Raw genomic sequence first — 7,209 nt, forward strand, 5'->3', positions numbered from 1 at the left:
CCCTACAGCCTTGTGTAAGGTGAAGAGCAGAAGCGTTTACAGCGCCCAACAGGGAAGCATGCTAAGTTCATGCTTGCCTTTATGTCTCTCAAGTTAAGGGCGTAGAAGAGTATTGACATTCTTACGTGCTCCAACAACCCCTGGAATACGATACGTAATGTTGACCAGTACAATGCATATGTTTATTTACCCCAAACTTGCCTTAAACATCGTTTTATCTAAAAAAAATGAAAATGAAGTGTTTGAGTCTTGTTTATAATTCATCTATATTATTAATATATTCCTGTTGGCGCCACACCCACATGTTGGCGCCACACCCACATGTTGGCGCCACACCCACATGCTGGCCTCACACCGACATGTTGGACTCGCACCCTCCAGTTGGTCTCACAGCCTTTGTTATCACTAGATCCTTTTATTATTATTGATACCTGGAGTAGTCATGGACGGTTCCTCAGGCAGGTACTGTTTAGACGTCAGTTTGTATGATTTAATTGTGTTTTTTTTTACTTGCAAATATTCTAGAGTGACACTTCAACCTGTTTCACCTAATCAAAATAAATTCGTATTTCAAAATGAGGTGTTTATATAAATCAATGCATTTGCATAAGAAATGCTGGGGTGGTGAGCGGGAGGGTTGGCATTCCTGATCAACACAGAGACCATCGGCCGGTTGAGCGCGACAGATGTTTGTAAATCTCTTCTTCTACAGTGACTGGTTACTCTCCTCTTAGTATGGATACTAAAGGCAGGCGATACAATTTTTTTTTATAGTGAAATTTAATACTAACCATCATATTCCTTACTTCCCAACGACAGAATTATTTGTTTATAATTTCATTTACGAATGTTGTTTGTTTACATGGGTGTTCTGGTGTACGAGCTTCCGTCCAGCTGTCGGTTCCGGCACGTGGTTATGCCGTATACCTTGCTGGTCTAATACATGACACTTGTAAAAATTATATTTTAAATTTATCCGAGACATTCCCTCGTGCATGCAAGTAATAGAGAACATATTCAGTTCCTGGGATAAAATTAATTGAAATTATATATAACTAACAACGATATGAAGAACAATCAGCTTTGTTTTTTTTAATATAATCATGTAAGAACGATGATAATTTTTCAGTTGATTTAAAAACAAATTATTTACACGAAAATCTGTTTCTGAAACTCCATACTCCCATTTAAAAAAAATAGTTGGGGTACCGTATAACAAAAATAGAAAAATGGAAGTTATGAATTAAGAAATATAAATAAAATGAGGAAATGAAATATGGGCAAACTACAGAATAACCTGACAGTTGACACCACCATGAACAGTAAGCTATGAACTGGTGTTACATCTTCACTGACGGAGCAATTCTTTTACATTTCCTCGTGTCATTCACTTAACCTTCTATTGACTCTGGGTGGCGTATTCAAGCCTTCAACCCTCTCCCGTGTTATTGTGTAGGCCAGACTGAAGCCCCTAGCAGTGGAAAGTCTGGTGGTAGTGGAGGCCAGACTGAAGCCATCGACCATAAAATCAGTGGTCACCTTATCAACACCTCGAGGCTAGCGGCTATAAACGTGTGAGCGGACAACAACAAAGACGACAAAAGTCAATTGTTTAGATGATTTGCTGACAATTACTGCTCAAATTCTATCAGGTAAGACTAGAGATAAGGGAAGCCGAGATGTTGTTAATGTTATAGTGCAACACTGCCCCGGCCAAGTGTGTTTTGTATGGAGGATGCTAAAGGATATGTGTGTGTGTACATGTTTAGTTTATCTTCTGGAATTGATAGACGTGAGGGTATACTGTGTTGCAGGTGTAGGTATATTAAGTGTCGTACGCGAGGGAGAAAATATCGCACTTGTTGGCCTTACAGAATTACATGCTGAATGGCTTTTATACGAGGATTTACAGGCACAATGTACCAAATATATACATGCAAACCAACAAAGTATACGTGTCAGGATATACATCATCAACCGGAGGACAACGCCTTGAAAAAAATTATATCAACAGTAAACACACAAAAGTTGCACCGAAAGAATAATAATAATAAACTATGCAGGAAGTCAGCTGCTAGCATATGGACACAAGGGAGCCAGGATGTAAACATTACGAAATTTACATGCGCGATCATCGTCCTGCACGTGACAAGCGCCGGTAAGCAGGCAGGCTAGAGGGGTGACTGTCCACGGTTTATTGGGGTTAGTACACATTATAAACAAAAACACGCACACACAATAAGCATGAGTTGGTGTTAGCGTCATCGTGTAGCAACAACCTTCACTACAGCATGTAAAAATTGACGTCATGCAAGAGAATTTCTCTGAAGTCACATGATGGATTACCTATACTTGTCGAGATGGTGAGATCATCGAAAGCCAATAATCAACAAGTTTATTGCTCACTGTTGTGTTTGTTATAATTTTGTTGTTGTTAAGTTCGTTGATGTTGGCGGCGTAATGATTTTTGTGGTTTACAGAAGGAATAAGTTAGTGCTAGTAGTGGAGTGCTGGTAGTGATAGTTGTGGTAATGGTGATAGTGGTAGTATATGTAACACATTTAACATTATATCTTGATGTAACACTATGATTATTTTCAACAATTAATGATGAACCAATTGATACATAAACATTTTCATCGGACAATAAAAAATAAAAAATATTGAGGAAAAATAATATATATATATATATATATATATATATATATATATATATATATATATATATATATATATATATATATATATATATATGAGCCTATTATTAAAAATTTAACGTTGTGTTTATCTAAAAAAATTAAATAAATGGATTGTTTGATTATTACCATGATTGTTATAATTAGTGAGGGAAAGTGGAGGTAGTGATTGCAGCACAACACAACACTACTGCACTCAACACACTCTACTGCCCACAACGCACTCTACTGCACACAACACACTCTACTGCACACAACACACTCTACTGCATACAACGCACTCTACTGCACACAACGCAATCCACTACATAACAGGGTCTACAGTAGTCAACACACTATACTGTACACAACACTCCACTATATAGAACAAACTCCTCAAGACACTGTAACAAACCAACAGTAGTACTATCTTCTGCCAATGTGTGTGTGTGTGTGTGTAGGGGGGGGGGGTAGATACTGTTCCGGCCTTGTCCTCCTCGAGATACCCGTCAACTCTCCACCCCAGTCAACTCCAGAGAATGCATGAAATCCCAGGAGTCCTTTGCATCTTTCGCGAGTCACAGCTGAGTGCCCGTTCACGCATACCGATCCTCTTCTTGATAGTGTCCCTTACCTGCTGCTCTGTGGACGTTTTACTGTGACGGCGGAGGCAGCGGTGTAGCTGGCCGTACCTGGGTCTTTAAAGGTGGGCTCGGATCTAGTGAACATACAGTATCAAACGAGCATTTGTAGCTATCTAACGTTTGTTTGTTCTCAGCTGCTCATGAACATTCGTTGTCTGCATTCGTTTGGTTCATGTTCCGAGCAATGCAAACACCAGTGAAGAAAAGACGTTTGACGCTGCTACCAGTCGTGTTATCGTGTAAAAGATCGTCAGATTAGGACATTTTTCGTATAGACGATTATAAATTGTTTCTTAAATTAATATATACCAACAAATAACGAGCTTTTACGGCAATTTTCGCATTATGAGTTTGCCTAATTTGCATGGAACAGTGTTTCATATCTGAAGAGCATCTCAGACTCGTGAACGCTCGCCAGCGACCAACCTACCAAACCTGGCTAACCTAACATACCTATCCTAATAGTGAAGTGGATTAATGTAGGCTAGGTTAAGTCGAGTAAGTTGATTAGGGTGTTATTTTGTTAGTAATAGTTCGTATGGAAAGTTTGCTAGGGTTATAAGATTCTCTATGCTCGTAAAGTTTAACCGTAAACTTGCAGCGAATGTCCTCAAAAATATTATATTCACTACAGAAAAACAAGAGTAAGAAAGTACCAATTCCTCCAAACTTGCACTGAATATCCGAAAGGCAAGAAACAAGTTTTATTCTCTATATTTTTCCTAAGAGGCTCATAATAACACGCACTGTTGCAAGCCTTTATCCATCCATTCATGTCTGCTTGTTCACTGGTGCTTATTCGCGTTCATTCGTTAGGTTTGGACCCGCCCTATGGTGCAGCGGAGTCAATTACTGCGTCATAAACAACAACTAAGACTGTCAGCACATGAGTTAATGGACACACTTTCACGGTATTCATTTAACTGTGGGTTAGTTTCCATATGTGACTAAAGTGTTCAGTTGTATGCTCTGTTTAAATGGCCTTTTATTTGGGAAAATATTACTTGTAAATATATGGATCCTCACCAGAGAGGCTTCATATATAGGTATATTCATGAAACTCTACCAACAAATCAGAGACTAAAAATGTTAAACATAAAACAAGATGATAGTTGTGTAAGATGTGGTGAGGTAGAATATCCATTGCATGTACCTGTATTTTACTTCTGTTTCCATAACAGAGATAATTAAATGGTTTAAAAATCTCCTGAATACAGTCTGCAATGTCAATAGCAAATTATTTCTGCATTTCTTAATGTTTAATATTAACTGTAGTGATAATAAGGATAAGAATACAATGATCATGCTAATGTCAGATTATATTTACTGTATGTGGTTAAGTAGGAAAGAAAATTATAATGTTAAGGAGACTATAGCCTTTATTAAAGGCAGGATATATTATAATAAAGGGATGATCAAGTGTATTTTAAAAGAAAAGTCATCCAAATATTTCACCTACAAATATGTTAATGTGTAATATGTAATAATATGCAATATTATGTATACAGTATATATGTAAATTGTAAAATTCATAATAAAAAAAAAAATCAGCGGTTGTGTAGTCGGGGGACAGATAATACATTTCACCTACTGATGTTATAAAGTAGACCTGCGTTTGGATCACCTGATGATTAACCCCGACAATTAATTTCACCATAAGATTAATCATCCTAAAGCTAACCTAACTTAACCACCCAGGTAGTGTTAGGATGTTTTAATCTTCAGGTATTCACTAAAATCGCTTCTCTGAAATAACTAAAGTCCTTAACCACGTAGACTTAATTTAGCACATAAATAAATAACTATTTTTAACTGTGTTCCGACATACTGTACACACACACACACACACCTGGCGGCTTAACACCTGCCATGATGAACAGTTAAGAGTTCAATAGCTGGTGAATAAATCATACAGTGTTCAAGTTCAGGAATAACCGGGAGAAAGTCAACCGCCGAGGAAAAGTAATTGACTTGTTGAATTTCCTCACTCACACAAACTTGATTTTACTCAGAATTTGTCATTTGAAAAGTAAAAGGATAACCTGATGATTAACCCCAGCTTATTTCACCTGAAGATTAACCCCAAATTATCTCAACCTAAAAAGTAACAACCTAACCTAATCTAACAACTTGATTCTCCTTGGTAGCATAGGGTGTTTAATCAAGTGAAATAAGCTTGAGGCCTAATCTTCAGGTAAAATAAGCTGTGGTTGGGGGGGGGGGGCTAATCTTCTTGTGAGATAAATGGCATCCACAGTAGCACCAACACGAAGCATAAATACTACAGTACCTTACAACTAATTTGAAGAAAACAATCCCTCCAGAAGCCTACAATTAAACAGGGAAATCCGTATTACAACATCGTAAGGCATTATTTGGTTACTATTCCACGACCACCGGCATACGATTTAAGCATGAAAAAAAAAAGAATACTTAATGCCACTTTTCATGCTAAATACAGTGGTAATATGGACCATTTGGGGAAAATGCATAATTATTGAGTTAGACTGTTTTTACCTCCTAGAAAAGTAGACAGGGTTTGGTAGCCGATGGGAAATGTGGGGTTAAAAACACACAACTATAAGAATCAAGCCTGGTCACTGTACTATAATATTACCATAATAAAATTTGTACCAGATCACCGCCCTATTATATGACACGAACCCGGCTCACCATAACCCGGCTCACCATAACCCAGCTAACCTCTCCTCTCTTATTTCTCGGGGTAAGTTAGTTTAGTTGGGTTAGGTTAAGTTACTTTAGGTCGGTTCGTAGGTTAGGTTAAGCTGGGTTTGGTAGTAGGTTAGATTAGGTAAAGCAAGGTAAGATTGGATTATATTATGTAAGGTCAGGTTAGTTCGTAGGTAAATTTTAAACCGTAGCCTACCTTACCCTCCACTCAAGCCTCGCGGGTAAACAACATTATTTGGCGAGCACCTGAATATTAGACACCCTAACGTTAGCCTAACCTAATAATGGTGAAAACGGTGATGATAATTAAGATGGTGAAATGGGTGATAATAATGACGGTAGTGGTAATAATGATGATACAAGTAATTATAATAATGGCAATGGATAACCCAACGAAAGAGAGTAATGATGACATGATAATGACGACGATGACGAGTTTGATGATGACGTGAGAAGATACTGACCACAACAGTAAAGTGGACATAACAAACAATAAACTTTCACTTCTTAATAATATATAAAACCAATTTGACCAACAGTGACATACAGTAGTGGTGGCGGTCGGCACAACTCCACCCCAACCAAGCTGTAAATGTGTGAGAGAGATACTTAAATGTACACTCACCCGAGGGAGCAGCAAGTGTGGTAATCCAACAGCGGCGAGGTACACACACATACACACACACTCACAAGCATCAACACAGTTCACAAAATCCAACTTGTTTCCAGTTTCACATAGCTGAGTTCTTCTATCAATTTAAGGTTGAAATTTGAAAAAAAAATAATCATCCTTTTAAGGTCCACAACGGAACTTCAGAGTCATGCCCACTAGCCAGGCACCATAAAATTCTATTGGAGTTAAATTGCACGAGACAGCGGTTCGTTCTGTGAGGGATGGCGGGAGAGGCAGCGATACATCGTCCCTCGTTCACTGCGCGAGGGTTACTGATTTAACTTGAACTTGAGAAGTTGGGAGCCGACCGCAGCAACAGATGGTCTCAGTTGCCAAAGTGCAATTATTGATGATGTTTTTTAAACGCCAGTCATTTCCTTTATCCAGGAAATATACATTCTCTCATCAGGTGTAAACATAGACTTCAATCATTATTTATTTATCTAAAATTAATCAATATTATTTTTTTTGCGATAACTGACATGAAACCAATTTTTTTTAAATTATCCAAACACATTATCCAAAC

At 37.9% G+C, this 7,209-nt stretch overlaps 1 protein-coding gene across 1 annotated transcript in view; it reads right to left on the reverse strand.

Moving 5' to 3' along the window:
- LOC121871958 overlaps positions 1-6,934 on the reverse strand; it is a 47,906-nt gene extending 40,972 nt beyond the window's left edge. Inside the window, exon 1 of the mRNA XM_042374580.1 lies at positions 6,636-6,934. The gene's annotated coding sequence lies outside the window, so the exon portion shown is untranslated. The remainder of the gene's footprint in view (positions 1-6,635) is intronic.
- Positions 6,935-7,209: the final 275 nt, after the last annotated feature.

Source organism: Homarus americanus, unplaced genomic scaffold (genome assembly GCF_018991925.1).
Source record: "Homarus americanus isolate GMGI-L3 unplaced genomic scaffold, GMGI_Hamer_2.0 scaffold48416, whole genome shotgun sequence".
Taxonomy (NCBI): domain Eukaryota; kingdom Metazoa; phylum Arthropoda; class Malacostraca; order Decapoda; family Nephropidae; genus Homarus; species Homarus americanus.